At 38.8% G+C, this 22,001-nt stretch overlaps 1 pseudogene; it reads right to left on the reverse strand.

Moving 5' to 3' along the window:
* Positions 1 to 2,273: 2,273 nt before the first annotated feature.
* Positions 2,274 to 2,390, reverse strand: LOC145418827 (5S ribosomal RNA; annotated as a pseudogene).
* Between the last annotated feature and the right edge of the window lie 19,611 nt (positions 2,391 to 22,001).

Raw genomic sequence — 22,001 nt, forward strand, 5'->3', positions numbered from 1 at the left:
CAAGAATCTTTTGATCTTTTTTATCTCTATCAGAATTCTGACAAAATAATCCCTTTCTCTTTTGAGTAATAATTTTTTGTTTACTTTTCAACGGTTTTATTAAACTTAAAATTCCAGTTTACGTGTTAAAATAAGGACATTGAGTACCAATCTCTCTCTCTCTCTCTCTCTCTCTCTCTCTCTCTCTCTCTCTCTCTCTCTCTCTCTCATTACACACAGGCAAATTCATTTCCTTTTTTACCTCACTTTCTCATGAACTGTAACCATCGTTAACTGGCAATGTCTTTTATCCCAGTCACAGGCATATGCTGATTTTATTTCACGTCCAATTTACCGGTATAAATCTGTTAAATATATATCTTTTACTTTTTATCTCCTAATATATGTTTATATTTCTGGTAAATATTTTCAGTAATATCACATACCGATTTTCAAGCTTTCCGTTCTGGTAACCTAACCTTTCCCATTATTTTTTAAATAACTTACATTTACCCAACCTTCCTTGACTTAACCTAACCTACCTTACCTTAACCTAACCTTCCCTGACCTAACCTCACCTCGCCATACGTCTCAACCAATCTTTCCCAACCTTCCTTTGTATAACGTAACATAGTCTAATCTAACCAAACCTAACCCAACCAAACCTAGCCAAATTTAACCTAACCTAACCTGACCTAATCTGACCGAACCTAACCCACCTAACGCCCTGCTTTTGGAAATGTGGAGATGTGAGGTAGGATATGATAATTTGGGTCTGGAAACTCAATAGCTGTGATTTGATCTTTGCTGTCCTGGAGAGAGAGAGAGAGAGAGAGAGAGAGAGAGAGAGAGAGAGAGAGAGAGAGAGAGAGAGACGGCAGAACATGGACTATTACCGTTACCTAGTTTATGTCGCTCAGAAAACTTGTTATTGCTTTAACTGGCAGAGAGAGAGAGAGAGAGACGGCAGAACATGGACTATTATCGTTACCTTGTTTATGTCGCTCAGAAAACTTGTTATTGCTTTAACTGGCAGAGAGAGAGAGAGAGAGAGAGAGAGAGGTAACGGAGTCCCTACCCAGTTTAGTAAAAGATCGTATTGTACCTAGTTGTCCTCAGTGGCTGATACTTTGGTTTAATTATGCCTGCTGTCCCGACCCCATTATCTTTATCCATTTTCTGCATCTTCTGGCTTTTATTTATTTTTTTCATATTTTACTCTCTCTCTCTCTCTCTCTCTCTCTCTAAAAGAATGAGTTTTGTGGACAACATAAATAGATCAGGATTTTCGGTGGTGTTAAGTAGAGTTTAATTAAGTTATCTCTCTCTCTCTCTCTCTCTCTCTCTCTCTCTCTCTCTCTCTCTCTCTCTCTCTCTCTCTCTCTCTCTCTCACCGTTTTTTTCAGCCTCACAAGTCTTCGCCCAGGTACCATCTTTCCTTTATTCTTTTCACAATTCTTTGTGTTGTCATTCCGCTTTTCATTTCTTTTATTTCCTTTTTTTTCGTCATCCTGCCTCGTATTTCTTCCTATCTTCGTCCTTTTCGCTTCGTTTTTGTGCACATTTCTCATTTTCCTTGTACTCATCCTGCCTCTTAATTCTTAGTCATTTCCCCTCCTTTTCGGTCACTTGTCTTTCTCCTCTTAGCTCCTTTTTTTATCATAGTCTCTTAATTCTTCGTCATTTCCTCTTCCATTTCGTTCACTTTTCCTTCCCTTTTCGTCCTTTATCATTCTCTTATCAGTCCATTTCATTGTTCTCTCTCCCTCATATCAAAATGTTTGACTTTACTTGCCTTTATCTTGACTTCATCTTTGCTTTATCTTTACTTCATTTTGACTTCATCTTTACATCATCTTGACTTCATCTCGACTATCTTGACTTTATCTTGACTTCATTTTGATATCAGCTTGACTTCTTGACTTTATCTTGACTTTATCTTGATTTTATCTTGACGATATTGACTTAATCTTTATTTTATCGAGACTTTATTTTGACTTTTTTATCTTATCTTGACTTTATATTTGACTTTATCTTGACTTTATCTTGACTTCATCTTCACATGATCTTGACTTCATCTTGATTTCAAATCGACTTCTGGCCATAAACGTCAGTGGAGGTAGCCCAGATGTCAACGTGGGTCAGGTTATTGAATTATATTATAATAAGTCCCATCCATCCATCCATTGCCAGACGCCATGTATCCCAAATAGGGTGGCCAAGGGCTTAGAGTTAATTGTTTTTTACAGGGAGGGGCACTAATCCTCCACCAACCCCACTTGACGTAGGGATGCCAACAGCATCTGGTGTTCACAGGCGGTCACCCATCCAAGTACTAACCAGACCCAACGTTGCTTAACTTCGCTGATCGGATGGGAAGCGGTGTACTCAACGATGGCATAAAATCTCTCTCTATCTCTCTCTCTCTCTCTCTCTCTCTCTCTCTCTCTCTCTCTCTCTCTCTCTCTCCTAAATACTGAGTTGTAAGGAGGAATTAACAATAGTATATGATCCTAGTCACGAAGATGTGATATGAAAAGGATGTAGAGCCACAGTATTGTCATGCCTCAAAGCTACTTAAAATAAGCTGGAAAATGACAAAAATCAGGGCCAAGTTATGATGAAAGGACTAGAGGTAACTTTTTTCTCTTGTGGCTATTTCCAGACGATTTTATTCAACTTAGGAGTCTATTATTGAAGGAGAATAATTTTTCAATCTAATGGATTTTTTTTTATTTTTTTTTTTTTTTACATTTTTCTTGCCTGTCACAGTTGGTTAGGTTTACCTGTGGAATATTTGTTCTCACCTGAGGCGTTTGATATACCCTTCCTATTCTTATTCTTATTTTTTTCTTTTCTTTTTCTTCCTCTTCTTCTTCATCTTCTTCTTGTTTCTCTTCTTCTTCTTCTTCTTCTTCTTTTCTCTTCTTCTTCTTCTTCTTCCTCTTCTTCTTCTTCTTCTTCTTTCATCATCTTTTTTTTGCTCTTTCCCTCCTCCTCCTCCTCTTCTCTTTTTTCTTCTTTTTCTCCTCCTTCTCGTCTTCTTCCTCTCATTCCTCTTTTTCTGGACGCGGTTTTGTTAAATCTTTCTAGTTAAAAGTCTCTCCCACTGTGAACACTCAGAAGAAAGACAAGTCGGACATGAACCAGGTTAGCAAAAAGAGTATGCATAAAAAAAAAAAAAAATCCAAAAGTGCATTAAATGGTATAAATGTCTTCTTGTTTCAGTAGCATTTCATGACAAATATTTCAGGCATGTTCCATGACTTACGTGCAGGTGTCATTGACAGTGCTGGGCCTGACAAGAGAGAGAGAGAGAGAGAGAGAGAGAGAGAGAGAGAGAGAGAGAGAGAGATTCCGTCACTGTGTACCATCATCGTCAGACTGCAAGACTAACCGTGTCCTTGACTTTGACATCCTCCTTGTGGGGGGCGAGTTAAAGAAACTAACGATCGCGATTGTACACAAGCATGTAAATAGACACACACACACACACACACACACACACACACACGCATGGACGCACACGTTCACATATCATCATCATCATCATCATGAGCCGTTTGAGTATCCACTGCAGGATCGGCCTATCCCTACCGAAGTGGGGACGATACAGCCAATGTATCTCTACCAAGTCGCTTAGGCTGTCTAGTAGAGATTGAATGTAGGGTGAGAAGTGCTTGTAAGTGTAACTGTAGTGTTGGAGTGGCTTTGGATGTGTGTGTTAGTCTGTGAACCAAGTGTAATCGGCCCGCGCAAGCCGACTGGGTGCAAGCATTCTTTATAGTATGCGACACTGGTTCAACCACAGCACCCCTTGTGTCCGCCAAAGCAGTACGTGGCTAGAAGAACGCTCCCAAACTTTATTACCCCGGCGGGGAGCGAACCCTTGTTCATCAGTGTACGAAAATGCATACTTTACCACTGTACCACAGAGTTTGATTATATATATATATATATATATATATATATATATATATATATATATATATATATATATATATATATATATATATATATATATGTTAATGCAAAAAATACAATTAAAATTGGTAACTGGAATGTGAGAACGCTAAATCATGACGGTAAAATCGATGAGTTAGTGAAGGTTTTTCAAAATTACGGACTTGATATTTGTGCTCTGACAGAAACTAGATTAACTGGAGTCAATAAGTTGGATTTGGAGGATGGTATACGTTTATTGATATCTGGCCGACAGGATGGAATGCATTATCAGGGAGTAGGATTGTTGCTGGGTTGTAAGGCAAATAAGGCTTTATGTGAGTGGGATCCTATGGATGAGCGATTGTTATACGCACGGTTTAAATCAAATCATGGCAACATCAGTCTGTTTGTGTGTTATTCACCTACTAATGATGCACTCGATGAAAGGAAAGACACATTTTATGAAAAGTTGCAAGAAGGAGTAGGAAGGGTACCTAGACATGATGTTTTGATCTGCGTTGGAGACTTTAATGCAGTAATGGGCTGTTCAAATGAGGGATTTGAGGCATGTATGGGTAAGATGGGAGTTGGTAGTAGGATGAGTGAAAACGGAGTGAGGTTTGGAAGCTTCTGTCTAGCAAATGACTTAGTCATCGGGGGCACACTCTTTCAGCATTGCAATATACACAAGACAACTTGGGTGTCGCCGTGTGGAATATATAAAAATCAGATTGATCACATCGCTATCAGTAGGAGGCATAGAAGTTCTCTGCTAGATGTTCATGTTAAACGGGGAGCGGATATTGGTAGTGACCATCAACTCAGCATTGCAAAAATAAGGTTTAAACTTAAAAATCAAAAGAAGGAAAAATCTGGTGTTGGTAGATACGATATTGTTAAGCTTAGAAGGGAAGGAGAAGAAAAGGAGGAATTCAGATTAGAATGCAGAAATAGGTTTTTGGTGTTGGAAACGTTGGAAGAGGGGGAGAGAAGTGTAGATGAGATGTGGGAGGATGTGAACAAAGTTTTGCATGAGACTGCTGAATGTACGATTGGAAGGAGACATAGATTCAGGAGAAAGAAATGGATATCAGAGGAAACGTGGGATATGATAAAAAAGAGAGGTGAGGCTAAATTGAGGAGTGAGATGCAATGCGTTGATGAACAAGAGAATGAATTAGCAAGAGCTGCGTACTGGAGTTTGAATTCAGAAGTAAGAAGGTTAGCTAGGAGAGATAAAAGAAGATGTGTGGATAAAAAGGTTGCAGAGACTGAAATCTTAATAAACAAAAATGATGGACAGAGTCAAAGAATAGCATATGAATCGATTAGAGAACTGAGTGGTAATGCAGGTAAACGCAAGGAAATACCAGTTAGAGACAGGGAAGGAAATTTATTGACCAAAGATGGAGATATTAAAAATAGATGGAAAGAGCATTTTGAGACAGATCTTAATAGACCAATACCACCAGAAGAGGATATACCGTCTGCTCAGGAAGATTTAAATATAGAAACAGGAGAGTTGAGGCTTGCAGAAGTGGAGAAAGCAGTAAGACAGTTAAAGAATAATAAGGCACCAGGGGAAGATGGTTTATTTCCGGAAATGTTTAAAGTGGAGGGGGATAGATTAATAATGATCTTGACCAAGCTATTCAATAAGATATGGGTGACGGGGTTACTACCATCAGTTTGGAAGAATGGTGTAATTGTTAAAGTTCCGAAGAAGAGAGACCTGAGTGAATGTGGTAATTGGAGGGGAATCTCTTTGTCACCGATAGCTTTGAAAGTTTTCAGTAGAGTGTTGTTAAATAGGTTGGAGCCGGTGGTTGAGGGTATTCTGAGGGATGAACAGGCTGGTTTTAGAAAGGGACGTGGTTGCAATGATCAGATCTTTATAGTTAGGCATTTGATGCAGCAAGTTAATGAAATGAGAGTACCGTTAAGTCTTTGTTTTCTTGATTTTGAAAAGGCTTTTGATAGTGTTTCGAGAGAGACTATGGGGAAGATCATGAGACATTATGGAATACCAGAGGAGTTTGTGAGGGTCATTATGAACATGCATGAGGACACATTTTGCAAAGTGATGGTTGATGGTTGTCTGAGTGATTCGTTTGACGTCTAGTCCGGAGTAATTCAAGGTGGTGTTCTCTCGCCTTTACTATTTATATTGGTCATTGATTACATTATGAAACGCGTTGGAACAGAAACCCGTGCAGGTATACTTTGGGGAGAGAACAGGAAACTTTTGGATTTAGATTATGCAGATGATATAGTTTTGATTTGTGATGGGCCAGAAGAGATGCAGAGAGTGTTGGACTGTTTGGTGAGTGAAGGTCGCAAGGTGGGTTTGGTTATTAATTGTGGAAAAACTGAAATAATCAATATGAATATGGAAAATGCGCAGGAATGTGTAATTGGAGGTATGGTTGTAAAGCAAGTTGATAGGTTTAAATATTTAGGTACTTATTTAGCCAAGGATGGTTCTTTGAACTTTGAATTCGAGGAAAGGTTAAAGAAGGCTAATCAGGCAATGGGAATGCTTAAAAATAATTGGAATAATAACAATTTTTCTGTGCATACAAAAATCAAACTTTATAAGGTAATGGTTAGGAGTATTTTAATTTATGGACACGAGTCTTGGTACAGCACAGTGACTATGGAAAATAAATTCTTGGTGTTTGAAAACAAAGCACTTAGAAGAATATTAGGAGTTAAGTGGTGGGAAAGGATACCAAATAGTAGAATTAGAGAAATAACGGGAGTGCAGCCGGTCGATGAATATGTTAGGTTCTCACGATGGAAGTGGCTAGGACATGTGTATAGGAGACAGGGAATAGTACGAGGTACACCAGGGTGGGTGGCACTTGGTAGGAGAGGTAGAGGAAGGCCAAAAGAGACGTGGGTGAGGACAATGAGACGGGAAGCTGGAGATGAGTGTTGGGGAGATCTTGAGGAGTTAGCACAAGATAGGATGTGGTGGTGTGAGTTCATCGAGGCCCTATGCATCCCCGAGGGTGCCACAGGAAATGATTGATTGATTCATATATATATATATATATATATATATATATATATATATATATATATATATATATATATATATATATATATATATATATATATATATATAGCCCGACACCCTAATCCCGCAAAGGGTGGCCACAGACAAAACGCCTCCAAGTCGCTGTTACCCACCATTTGACTACCCTCCCCCCAACTCACCCCCCGTCCCTCATATACCTCTCAACTCCATCCCTCCACCTCATCCTTGGTCTACCCCTCCCTCTCCCTCCCTCCACCTCACCTACATACACCCTCTTATTCAGTCTTTCATTCTCCATTCTCTCCATATGCCCACACCACCTCAGCGTATTTCTCCTAATCTTCTCAACCACATCCACATCCACCCCACAACGTTCCTTCACTTCTTCATTCGTCAACCTGTCGCTCCATGTCACTCCACATGCTCTTCTCAAGTAACTCATTTCCACTGCTCTCACTCTTGACTTGTTCCCCTCTTGCAAGGTCCATGCCTCGCTTCCATACGTCAGGGTACTGATCACAGTACTATCATGCAGTGACTTCTTAACTTCCATACTCACCTCTCTATTTCTCATCACTGCTTTCAGTGAACCAACAACCTTCCTTCCCTGTTGTACCCTTTCACGCACTTCATCCCCCAAAGTTCCATCCTTACTCATCACACAACCCAAGTACTTGAATGCACTCACACTCTCCATATCCTCATCATCCAACCTCACTGTACATTCTGTGACTTCATTCCTCTCAAACACCATAACTTTACTTTTGTTTGCATTAACTTTCAACTTCCTCCCCCTACAAACTGTCCCAAATTCATTCACCAAACCTTGCAACTCCCATTCATCTTCACTCAACAATACTGTATCATCAGCAAACAGCAACACCGGAATCTTCCAAATCTAACCCTCATTCATTAGAGCCACCCACACATCCACTGCCCTACCCTGCACCTCCTTTACAACCCCATCCATGTATATATTAAACAGCCATGGAGACATCACACAACCCTGTTTCAGGCCCACATTGAGATCAAAGAACTCACTCTGCTCGCCATCCACTCGCACCGTAGCCCTAGCTCCTTCGTACATACTCTTCACATATATATATATATATATATATATATATATATATATATATATATATATATATATATATATATATATATATATATATATATATACAGTATATCCATCCATCCATCCATCATCCAATCCTAAATTGCCCCATGAGGAGCGTAGGAGCCCAGGGCTAGGCAGTTGGTCTCGACATTTAAGATGAGAGTGAGCAGCCTCTCTCATGCCACTCAGGGATGAGTGAGGCTGGTCACTCTCATCTTAAATGTCAGGACCAACTGACTAGCCCCGGGCTCCTACGCTCCTCATGGGGCAACGTAGGATTGGATGATGGATGGATGGATGGATATACTGTATATATATATATATATATATATATATATATATATATATATATATATATATATATATATATACATATTTACGGAACAGAGAAAACTGTCCCGCAAAGTTCCAGGTTCAAAACAAAAGAGTTAGGCAAATTATAAGTTAAAGTTTAATGCTCAAACTAACAACAAAACATTCAGGACTCATAAGGATAATGTAATGGCAAAAAACAGGTTAAATATATGGTTAACTGCAATAGCCTCTATTAACACGAAATTAGCAAGAGTAAATTTATCTAAGTCAGCCCTGATAAAATGAGAAAACCAGATAATACTCAGTGAATGCAAGATATATTATTACAGATACAAAATATTATTACCACTGGCTGACAATATGAATTACAAAACTTTACTAGGCCTACGAATCAACGCCTTATGCTATACAGCACAAGAACAAAATGTAATAACACTCATACTCAAATTACATAGCTGCTAGATGGTTGGAGACTTCCTGAGCACTCACAATAATAACAACTGTACATGGGAGGACAGAGATGTGAGCAAAATGAGGAGTAGATCTAAGTGGCAATTAATGCAGACTCTGAGCTCATTATATAGGGGCCGTCAGAGCTTGATACAACTTGTAAGAAGGACGCGCAAATGAAGCCAGAGGGGACAGAGAGTTGACACTCCTGCTCTGAACAACAGAAAGAACGACTTACTCTACTATAAGGGAGAAGGGGGGAGTGAGGTAGAACACGCTCGTGATCAAACATGCAGCATACTGTACGTTAGAATTACACAAAGGATGATGAAATCATAGGCCATGTAACACCTCCCCACAAAGAAAAAGAAATTTACAAAGGAAATTTCTTATTACTCTAAAACAATCTGTCTAAAGTCTAGATAAGCAATCTGCAATAACATTTTCTTTCCCCTTGACATGTTGTATGTCTAATGAATACTCCTGAAGAAGTAGACTCCATCTTGTCAATCTCTGATTTTTATCTTTAAACTTACTAAGGAATTTCAGTGGGTTATGATCGGTATAAATGACTATGGGGTCAAAACCAGAACACAAATAAAATGAAAAATGCTGTAAACCCAAAATCAAGGCCAAAAGCTCTTTCTCAATAGTTGAGTAGTTCTTTTGAGGTGGAGTGAACTTCTTACTGTAATAAGATACAGGGTGTTCAATACCCTGATCATCCTCTTGCAGCAAAACAGCCCCAGCTCCTGTATCACTTGCGTCAACAGCCATCTTAAAAGGCTTAGCAAAATTTGGAGTAGCGAGCACTGGCTGACTTAATAGGATAGCTTTAAGTTTGTTGAAAGAGGATTCACAGTTATCGGTCCAGACAAATTTAACTCCCTTTTTCAGTAGGTCTGTAAGTGGTGATACAAGAATTGAAAAGTTAAGAACAAATCTCCTGTAATAACCTACCATTCCCAAAAATCTTTGTAGCTCTTTCCTACTTTTAGGTCTGGGAAGATCACTTATAACCTGAACCTTAGCTGCTGGTGGTGCAACATGTCCATCACCAATTACGTACCCAAGGTACTGAACTTTAGCTTGACCAAACTCACACTTTGATAAATTAGCTACAAGATTAGCCTGAACCAAATGCTCAAGAAATTTACTGACATGGCATAGGTGATCTTTCCAGTTGTCACTGAAGGTTAATACATCATCAATATAAACAACACACCCTGCCAAACCCTCTGTTACAACATTCATTAGCTTCTGAAAAGTGGCTGGTGCATTCTTCATACCATATGGCATTACAGAACATGCAAAAGTCTTTCCTAGTGTTACAAAACATGAGATCTCCCTAGCATGTTCAGTCATAGGTACTTGCCAGTATCCCTTTAACAAATCAAACTTACTTATGTACCTAGCCTTTCCGATCTTGTCTATGCAATCTTCCACGTGAGGGAAAGGGTAAGTGTCTGTTTTGGTTATCTGATTAACACGTCTGTAGTCGATGCAAAGCCGCTGTGACCCACCTGGCTTAGGGACTAGAGTGACAGGAGAACTCCACTCGCTCTGACAGGGCTCAATCATCTTGTGGTCCAACAGGTAGCCAAGCTCCTTCTGGATGAGAGGAACTTTCACTGGGTTCACATGGTAAGGAGGCAGTTTAATTGGCTTTGCGTCTCCAACATCGACATCATGCATCAACACAGTGGTTCTTCCTGGAGTGGCACGGAACACTTGCGGGTACTCCTGCAGTAATGCCGAAAACTCCTGCCTTTCCTCGGGAGCTAGATGAGAAAGCTTAGTCTGGAGATCATTCATGATATCAGGATTCTTCCCCAAACTATCACTCAGGCTCATGCTGCATGGGAGAACTTCACTTGCAGACTCGGGTGGAACGGCTACAGTGCAGACTGGGTTATTTTCGTCTCGCCTGTGATATAACTTTAGCATGTTGATGTGACAAGGTTGCTTGTTCTTTCTACGATCTGGTGTGGCGATGACATGGTTGACATCACTGAGTTTCTTCTCCACGAAATAAGGACCACTAAACTTGGCTTGAAGAGGTTGCCCATGCACTGGTAGCAGAATCAAAACCTGATCTCCTGGCTGAAAGTGGCGTAACCTGGACTTCTTATCATACCAAGTCTTCATCTTCTCCTGAGCAGCTCCTAAATTCTCTCTCGCCAGCTGTAAAGCAGTGGACAGCCGTTCTTTGAACTTCATCACATACTCCAGCAGGTTGACGTCATCTTCCTCCGACAGCCAGCATTCCTTGAGTAGCTTAAGGGGTCCTCTTACTTCATGGCCAAACAGTAGTTCAAAGGGTGAGAAGCCCAGTGATTCATTTGGAGATTCTCTTGCGGCAAATACAACGAATGGAAGACCTTTATCCCAGTCTTTCTGATGTTCCAAACAGTATTTCTTGAGCATCGATTTGAGTGTTTGATGATATCTCTCCAACGCTCCTTGGGTCTGGGGATGGTAAGCTGAAGACGTGATCTGGGTGATGCCCAACTCTTTCAGAGACTGCTTGAAAACATATGACATGAAATTACTTCCCCAGTCTGACTGTACCTCCTTGGGTAGACCAAACTTGGTGAAGAACCCTAGCATTTCCTTAGCCACGTTCTTTGCTGAGATATTTCTAAGTGGAATGGCTTCAGGATAACGAGTAGCCATATCAATCAGGGTCAACACATAAGAAAATCCTGAAGAAGTCTTAGGAAGAGGGCCCACAATATCCACCAACACGCGGGTGAATGGCGCCTCAAAAGGAGGAATGGGAACTAGAGGTGCAACCTTTTCGGTCTGATTACACTTCCCCACAACTTGACAGGTGTGACAAGACTTACAATACCAGGAAACATCCCTGAAGATACCTGGCCAGTAGAAGTGTTTCAAAATGCGTGCCACAGTTTTCCTCACTCCAAGGTGTCCTGCCAAACTGGAATCATGAGCCTCTCTAATGATATCCTGCCTACAAACACGAGGGATGACAACTTGATGTACAACCTCCCATTCACAGTTGGCTGATGCTGTTGGGGGTCTCCACTTCCTCATAAGTACTGCTGACTTTATATAATAACAAGTAGAAGCACCAGCTGACTCTTCCTCACTGCAAGCAGAGTTAGCTAGACCTTTCAACTCAGGGTCAGCAACCTGCAACTCAACCAACTCTTGACGAGACAAATTATCAACACTACGGGGTACTGCCTCATCTGGTGAGTGGTCCAAATTAGCAAGAAAAGTGTCAGCTAGGATAACATCATCATCATCATTATCCTCTAAGTCACCAGTAACTTTAGACTTAGCCCTAGTGACAGCACATGCAGAGAACACATCAGGGACATCACAATCCTGGGCCGCAGCCACTGGCTCACCAGACAACTGAGGAGCTGGACACACTTGACTTCCACCAATATCATTTCCAAGTAAGAAAGTTACACCAGACATTGGGAGTGTCTCAACCAACCCAACCATAACGGAACCATTAACAAAACCAGACTCTAAATTCACTCTGCACAGAGGGACAGAGAAGTAATTATTCCCTTCACCTTCTAAGATTAGTTTCATCAGAGGAATTAACATTAGAGCCTAGAACACTGGTCAGCATAAGGGATTGGCAAGCACCTGTATCACGATATATTTTAACTGATTTCCTGTCATTACTGTCCAGAGGACTGACAAAATCATCAGACAGGAAATTAGCACATGAACTCTTGAGAGTGTCACCCACGTTACTGCTCAAAAGAGGAGCTTCATCATGAGAATTTAATTTACCCCTCAAAGCAGGTTCAGTTAACTCAGTTAAAGAATTCTGGGAACTCTCAAGGGTGGACACTAGACCAATTGACTGAATATTTAAAGACTCCTTTTTGTTCACATCACGCTGTCTCCTGAAACATTTCTCCGTAGTATGACCAAGCTTACTACCATAAGTACATTTACTTTTCTGAAATCTAGATGTGAAGCTGGTATTTACTTCCTGAGAAACATCATCTTTATTCTCTTTCCTGTTACCTGTACTCTGAGTAGAGGCAACGTACTTACTCTCAGCTTTCCTTTTTTCTCTAGAATATCTCTTGTGAGTGAGAACATATTCATCAGCTAAAACTGCAGCATCAGACAAATTATCTATTCTTTTCTCATCAAGATATAGGCTTACATCATTATTAATACACCTTTTGAAGTCCTCCAGCAAAATCATCTGCTTAAATTTACCAAAATCAGAATCCACATTCTTAGAATTTAACCACTGCTCTAACAGATCTTCTTTGATTTTTGCATACTCAACATGGGATTGCTTATCTTGCTTATAAGTTGTCCTAAATTTTACTCTATAGGCTTCAGGAACAAGCTCATAGGCCTTAAGAATCAAGCTCTTAACTACATCATAATTATCAGATTGATCCTGAGGCAAAGATGCATAAGTTACTTGAGCTTTACCGGTGAGAACAGTTTGAAGGAGTACTGGCCAATACTTTTTGGGCCAATTAAAACCTGTAGCTACCCTCTCAAACAACTGTAAATACTTTGTTAAATCAGATTCATTAAAAGGAGGGACAAGTTTAACATTTTTAGCCACATCAAAATCATCAGAGCTAGATGATCCAGTTCCACCTTGTTTCATGCGATACTCATGGTCTACCTGAATCCTAGCAAGTTCAATTTGTGCCTGAGCCTGTACCTGTGCCTCCTGAATACGAGCATTTGCCTGAAATTCAGCCTCCTTAGCACGAGCCTCCTGCAGGGCTAGCTGTAACTTACCTAATTCAATCTGCGTTTGCTCATTTGGAGGAGTTACATTAAACAAGCTTTCATTAATCATGTCAACAATTTGATCTTTAGAATGATGAGAGCAAACAGCAATTCCCAATTGTTGAGCAACAAGCTTAAGTTCATTCTTTGTTCTGTTTTCTACATCACACACTGTTTGCACATTTGACAAAAAATCTTTGTCTTCATCAAGAGTAGTAATAGTAGACATCATGAATAAATCACAGTCACAAAATATCAAGCAATATCCTTATGATAATATCCTGAATATCCTGATAAGAGGTCGCCAAATTTATGTTACGGAACAGAGAAAACTGTCCCGCAAAGTTCCAGGTTCAAAACAAAAGAGTTAGGTAAATTATAAGTTAAAGTTTAATGCTCAAACTAACAACAAAACATTCAGGACTCATAAGGATAATATAATGGCAAAAAACAGGTTAAATAAATGGTTAACTGCAATAGCCTCTATTAACACGAAATTAGCAAGAGTAAATTTATCTAAGTCAGCCCTGATAAAATGACAAAACCAGATAATACTCAGTGAATGCAAGATACATTATTACAGATACAAAATATTATTACCACTGGCTGACAATATGAATTACAAAAACTTTACTAGGCCTACGAATCAACACCTTATGCTATACAGCACAAGAACAAAATGTAATAACACTCATACTCAAATTACATAGCTGCTAGATGGTTGGAGACTTCCTGAGCACTCACAATAATAACAACTGTACATGGGAGGACAGAAATGTGAGCAAAATGAGGAGTAGATCTAAGTGGCAATTAATGCAGACTCTGAGCTCATTATATAGGGGCCGTCAGAGCTTGATACAACTTGTAAGAAGGACGCGCAAATGAAGCCAGAGGGGACAAAGAGTTGACACTCCTGCTCTGAACAACAGAAAGAACGACTTACTCTACTATAAGGGAGAAGGGGGGAGTGAGGTAGAACACGCTCATGATCAAACATGCAGCATACTCTACGTTAGAATTACACAAAGGATGATGAAATCATAGGCTATGTAACAATATACATATATATATATATATATATATATATATATATATATATATATATATATATATATATATGTAAATATATAAATATATATATATATATATATATATATATATATATATATATATATATATATATATATATATATATTAGTGTGGATCGTTTTTACACTTTTTTAAAAATTCAAAATCCAATAGTGTTCAAAAGTTGTGTACCCATGAGAAAAAAATTACTGTGAAATATCAAGTTTCTACAACAATATTTTCTGCCTCCCCAAGGTGCAAAACTTTGCAAAATTCAAGAAAATATATGATACATTTTGGGCTTTTTAACTATACTAAGCAGGGCATAAATCATATAGCAATAGTTATAAATATTTTCTAGTTTGCTTCCTAAATATACAGAAAAAAGTTGCTCTTTACTAAGTAATATCTTTTGCCTCCCCAAAGCATCAGTTTATAAACAAATTTTCCTGAAATAGCCATTTTTTCATAATATTTCTAAAAATCACAATAGAGCCCAAAACGCATCTAATAGTTGAAAATATACTATTGGGCAACATAAATGTCTGTATTTCAAGTCTCAGTGCTGTAGTCTAATATCGTCTGCCTCCCCAGATAGGCTTCATGTCATGACATGTCACTACATGTTTGCTCTTCTCTCACTGTCAGTCAGTGTTTACTTGTCTGTTATTTTATGTATGTTTACTTGTCTTTACTTGTCTGCTCCCTACATAAAGGTCTGATTTGATTCAAAGGATGGCCTGCCACGAAACAAGACTTGCAAGTATATGTCCCATTTTTGGGACACCAGATGATTTAAATATGAACTCTCTCCCAACATATCATGATGTAATGAGATATTATTTGTATGTACGGCAAAATCTGAAGACTTCTGAAAAGGGGCCAACATTTTCTGAGATAAGTGTTGCTGTCAATTCAAAGGTGAAGTCTGTGTGGCAGCGAGCTTCAATTCCAACTGTGTCTGATGAACGAGTTAGGCAGATGCTGAAAAGCTATCATAACAAATACAAAATATTACAAAAGCCAGGAAAAGAAAGGAAGGACATTAAGACTTACCAAGAGAAAGTACAAGCTTTTCAAAAAGATTCTTTGGACAGATTATTTGATATTGCAGCTTGCAAATGTAAGGACTTCAAGACATGCAAGTGTGACAAGGAGAAAAGAGTACAACAAATAGAGCAAGAATTTTTAGTGGACCAGAGAACAAAGAGAAAAATGGTTATTGGATCCTTAGATGCTACCACAACTAAAAGAATTGTAAAACGACTGAGTAGAAAACAAACAATACCGGGAACAAGTTCAAGGACTGACTCCTGTGAAATTGAATTGTATTGTAGTACAAGTTCAGCAAGTGAAGACGATGAAGATGATTTTGCCCAACATCTGCCTGCTAGAGCAAAACAGGCAGATGTTGAGCAAAATCATCTTCATCGTCTTCACTTGCTGAACTTGTACTACAATACAATTCAATTTCACAGGAGTCAGTGCTTGAACTTGTTCCCGGTGTTGTTTGTTTTCTACTCAGTCGTTTTACAATTCTTTTAGTTGTGGTAGCATTTAAGGATCCAATAACCATTTTTCTCTTTGTTCTCTGGTCCACTAAAAATTCTTGCTCTATTTGTTGTACTCTTTTCTCCTTGTCACACTTGCATGTCTTGAAGTCCTTACATTTGCAAGCTGCAATATCAAATAATCTGTCCAAAGAATCTTTTTGAAAAGCTTGTACTTTTTCTTGGTAAGTCTTAATGTCCTTCCTTTCTTTTCCTGGCTTTTGTAATATTTTGTATTTGTTATGATAGCTTTTCAGCATCTGCCTAACTCGTTCATCAGACACAGTTGGAATCGAAGCTCGCTGCCACACAGACTTCACCTTTGAATTGACAGCAACACTTATCTTAGAAAATGTTGGCTCCTTTTTAGAAGTCTTCAGATTTTGCCGTACATACAAATAATATCTCATTACATCATGATATGTTGGGAGAGAGTTCATATTTAAATCATCTGGTGTCCCAAAAATGGGACATATACTTGCAAGTCTTGTTTTGTGGCAGGCCATCCTTTGAATCAAATCAGACCTTTATGTAGGGAGCAGACAAGTAAAGACAAGTAAACATACATAAAATAACAGACAAGTAAACACTGACTGACAGTGAGAGAAGAGCAAACATGTAGTGACATGTCATGACATGAAGCCTATCTGGGGAGGCAGACGATATTAGACTACAGCACTGAGACTTGAAATACAGACACATATGTTGCCCAATAGTATATTTTCAACTATTAGAAGCGTTTTTGGCTCTATTGTGATTTTTAGAAATATTATAAAAAAGGCTATTTCAGGAAAATTTGTTTATAAACTGATGCTTTGGGGAGGCAGAAGATATTATTTAGTAAAGAGCAACTTTTTTCTGTATGTTTAGGAAGCAAACTAGAAAATATTTATAACTATTGCTATATGATTTATGCCCTGCTTAGTATAGTTAAAAAGCCCAAAATGTATCATATATTTTCTTGAATTTTGCAAAGTTTTGCACCTTGGGGAGGCAGAAAATATTGTTGTAGAAACTTGATATTTCACAGTAATTTTTTTCTCATGGGTACACAACTTTTGAACACTATTGGATTTTGAATTTTTAAAAAAGTGTAAAAACGATCCACACTAATATATATATATATATATATATATATATATATATATATATATATATATATATATATATATATATATATATATATATATATATATATATATATATATATATATATATATATATATATATATATATATATATATATTAGTGTGGATCGTTTTTACACTTTTTTAGAAATTCAAAATCCAATAGTGTTCAAAAGTTGTGTACCCATGAGAAAAAAATTACAGTGAAATATGAAGTTTCTACAACAATATTTTCTGCCTCCCCAAGGTGCAAAACTTTGCAAAATTCAAGAAAATATATGATACATTTTGGACTTTTTAACTATACTAAGCAGGGCATAAATCATATAGCAATAGTTATAAAAAGTGAAAAAGTTACTACATGACAGTATTGTGATAGCAACTCTAACGTATGGAAGTGAAGCTTGGACGTTGTTGGAAGGACACAAGTCAAGAGTGAGAGCAGTGGAAATGAGTTATTTAAGAGGAGCCTGTGGAGTCACATGGAGAGACAGGCTGACGAATGAGGATATAAAGGAGCATTGTTGTGTGGATGTGGATGTGGTAGGAAGCGTTATGAGGAACACACTGAGGTGGTTTGGCCATGTGGAGAGAATGGAGGGTGAAAGACTGACGAAGAGAGTGTATGTGAGTGAGGTGGAGGGGGGAAGAGGGAGAGGAAGATGAGATGGAGAGATGGGGCAGAGAGGTATATGAGAGAGGGGGGTGTGAGTTGGGAGCAGGGCAGTGAAATGGCGGGGGACAGGGCGACTTGGAGGCGATTTGTTTGTGGCCACCCCAAACGGGATTGAGGCATCTGACAATATATATATATATATATATATATATATATATATATATATATATATATATATATATGGAAACTAACCACAGGAGAAATGAAAGGAGCGACAGTGAGTACTTTCGTATATTACATCTTCAGACAGAGTGAGACAGAAACGTAAAGGGTAGAGGTCTTTTATGCACACCCGCAGCAGGTAGTGGCACACAGAACAACGGATGACCTGAATTTTTACCTACGGCTTAACTTATGGTCACCTGCAGCAGGGAGTGGAACACAACAAAGGATGACCTGAATCTAAAAATGCACGTGACAAAGGAGGAGGGAGCAGGAGGGAAGGGAAGGGGAGTGGGAGGAAGGGAGAAGGGGGAGGGGAGAAGGGGAAGGGGGAAGGGGAGAGGGGGGAGGGAGGAGGGGATAAATACTGCTGCTTAACTTAAGACCTAGAGGATTAATGCTTGGTGTGTCCCACACAGGTGTGACTACACCACCAGGAGATGACAGGGTATAATCACGTGTTAGTCTGGGGGATACTGCTTTAAGTTAATTCAGTTAGCAATTTATCACACTTAAAATGACCATAGCTCATGTTTACATTCTTTTCATGTGTGCCAGAAATTAGACAAGATTCTATTACATTTCTTTCATCTAAGCTTTTTGATCTTGCTAGAATCTTGGAGCCTGTCCAGTCAATATGGTGATCCCTGGATGCTTTGTGCTGAAATAAACCACTATGGTCCTTCCAATTTATCCAGATCGTTTGGGCGTTGTCCCTCACAGGAGTTCCCCTTCGAGCGACGCTGCCGAATCTGTACCAAAACGCACCTCTCTGTCTCATGTCACCTATTTACTACTTCTATATGAAATTTATTTACAGTATATATATATATATATATATATATATATAAAATTCTCTAATATGGGTATATAGTGTAAGAAAATGCTTATTGTTTTTAATAATAACAATGACTTTTCATAAGTACCTCAACACCTGGCAACTATGCTTTCCAACGTTGTCGTGCTTGTAGGTGAGGCAGTGAGGGTAGGTCAGGTGTCAATCCGCAGGTCACTTTCTCTGACCGCCATTAAAAGATAAGCTCCTACCCCTACTACTCGCCCTCGTCTGCTCCACAGTCGAGATAAAGAACTTATTTACAGCGTAAATAAGTTTTTTGTTAGAAGAGAAGGCAAAAAGGGGCCCTATAATTGATCCCTCAAAAGCAGTTGCTCGAACAGCAAAGGCCACCAACGTGAGTGAAGTAACAGTCAGACGAATTTGCTCTTCCTTCAATCAAGCCTGCATTACACAAAAGTCACCAGAACAGACTATAATAATTCATAAAACCGTATAGACTTTTTATAGAAATAAATCTCCATAAAATGTTGATTTTATATGCAGAGAGAGGGATAGAGAGGGAGAGAGAGAGAAAGAGAGAGAGAGAGAGAGAGAGAGAGAGAGAGAGCTGGGAGTGAGGGTTAACCCTTGTCTCTAATCCGATAATTGCCCCAGTAGAAACTGTGGCAACGTCGCACATAGGGGAAGTCTCGTGAGGGACAACGCCTAAACGATCTGGATAAATTGGAAGGACCATACTCTGTTGGGCTGTCCTTACACTGTATTTATGTTGTGAGATTCTAGTTTCCACATCTTTTCCAGTTTGTCCTATGTAAAATTTGTTACAGCTTTTACACGGGATTTTGTAAACAACGCCTGAGTTACTGAAAGGGCTGTTCTTGATGAGGGATTTTTTGATGGTGTTCTCATATTTGAATACTACTTTTACATTGAGTTTCCTCAGTATGTGAACAACATCAAGAAAATTTTCATGGAAGGGGAGGACAAGGGTTCTTTGAATGTTCTGGCGATCTGGCTTATTAGTTTTCCCTTCAAGGAATCGTTTCTTGGCTGTACTGTGGCACTGAGTTAGTATGCTTTGTGGATATTTTAGCTTCTTTCCAATACTCTGAATCATTTTTAGTTCATCATCTAAAAATTCTAGGTCTGAAATTTTATATGCTCTTAAGTACATGGATATGAACACAGATCTTTTTGCATTAATATGATGGTTTGAAGAGTAATGAACATATAACAATATTTGTAGGTTTTCTTTATATCTTAGTCTTCAAAACATTTTGGTCCCTGATAACTTTTACATCCAAAAATGGCATTTCATTATCCATTTCCATCTCATGAGTAAATTTAATCGATGGAACTAACGAATTTAATTGCAGGAGAAATTCATCAATGGGAAGACTGTTAGGCCAGAAGCACAGGATATCATCCACGTATCGGAGCCAAACTATGTTTTGCTCCTTTCTGGAGGTCAGTAAATGTTTCTCAAAGTATTCCATGTAAATATTTGCCAGAATTGGCAATGGGTAATCCCCACTCCCCAGTTCTGGCAAATATTTACATGGGATACTTTGAGAAACATTTACTGACCTCCAGAAAGGAGCAAAACATAGTTTGGCTCCGATACGTGGATGATATCCTGTGCTTCTGGCCTAACAGTCTTCCCATTGATGAATTTCTCCTGCAATTAAATTCATTAGTTCCATCGATTAAATTTACTCAGGAGATGGAAATGGATAATGAACTGCCATTTTTGGATGTAAAAGTTATCAGGGACCAAAATGTTTTGAAGACTAAGATATACAGAAAACCTACAAATATTGTTATATGTTCATTACTCTTCAAACCATCATATTAATGCAAAAAGATCTGTGTTCATATCCATGTACCTAAGAGCATATAAAATTTCAGACCTAGAATTTTTAGATGATGAACTAAAAATGATTCAGAGTATTGGAAAGAAGCTAAAATATCCACAAAGCATACTAACTCAGTGCCACAGTACAGCCAAGAAACAATTCCTTGAAGGGAAAACTAATAAGCCAGATCGCCAGAACATTCAAAGAACCCTTGTCCTCCCCTTCTGAAAATTTTCTTGATGTTGTTCACATACTGAGGAAACTCAATGTACAAGTAGTATTCAAATATGAGAACACCATAAAAAAAAAACTCATCAACAACAGCCCTTTCAGTAATTCAGGCGTTGTTTACAAAATCCCGTGTAAAAGCTGTAACAAATTTTACATAGGACAATCTGGAAAAGATTTGGAAACTAGAATCTCACAACATAAATACAGTGTAAGGACAGCCCAACAGAGTAGTGGTTTATTTCAGCACAAAGCATCCAGTGATCACCATATTGACTGGACAGGCTCCAAGATTCTAGCAAGCTCAAAAAGTTTAGATGAAAGAAATGTAATAGAATCTTGTCTAATTTCTGGCACATATGAAAAGAATGTAAACATGAGCTATGGTCATTTTAAGTGTGATAAATTGTTAACTGAATTAATTTTAAAGCAGTATCCCCCAGACTAACACGTGATTGTTCTCTGTCATCTCCTGGTGGTGTAGTCACACCTGTGTGGGACACACCAAGCATTAATCCTCTAGGTCTTAAGTTAAGCAGCAGTATTTATCCCCTCCTCCCTCCCCCCTCTCCCCTTCCCCCTTCCCCTTCTCCCCTCCCCCTTTCCCCTCCCTCCCACTCCCTTTTCCTCCCCTCCTACTCCCTCCTCCTTTGTCACGTGCATTTTTAGATTCAGGTCATCCTTTGTTGTGTTCCACTCCCTGCTGCAGGTGACCATAAATTAAGCCGTAGGTAAAAATTCAGGTCATCCATTGTTCTGTGTGCCAATACCTGCTGCGGGTGTGCATAAAAGACCTCTACCCTTTACGTTTCTGTCTCACTCTGTCTGAAGATGTAATATACGAAAGTACTCACTGTCGCTTCTTTCATTTCTCCTGTGGTTAGTTTGCATACATATCTTCACGGTGAAGTGAAGTCTCTGCATATATATA

Source organism: Coenobita brevimanus, chromosome 116, assembly GCF_032717465.1.
Source record: "Coenobita brevimanus isolate Jiangsu-jjx chromosome 116, ASM3271746v2, whole genome shotgun sequence".
Classification (NCBI taxonomy): Eukaryota; Metazoa; Arthropoda; class Malacostraca; order Decapoda; family Coenobitidae; genus Coenobita; species Coenobita brevimanus.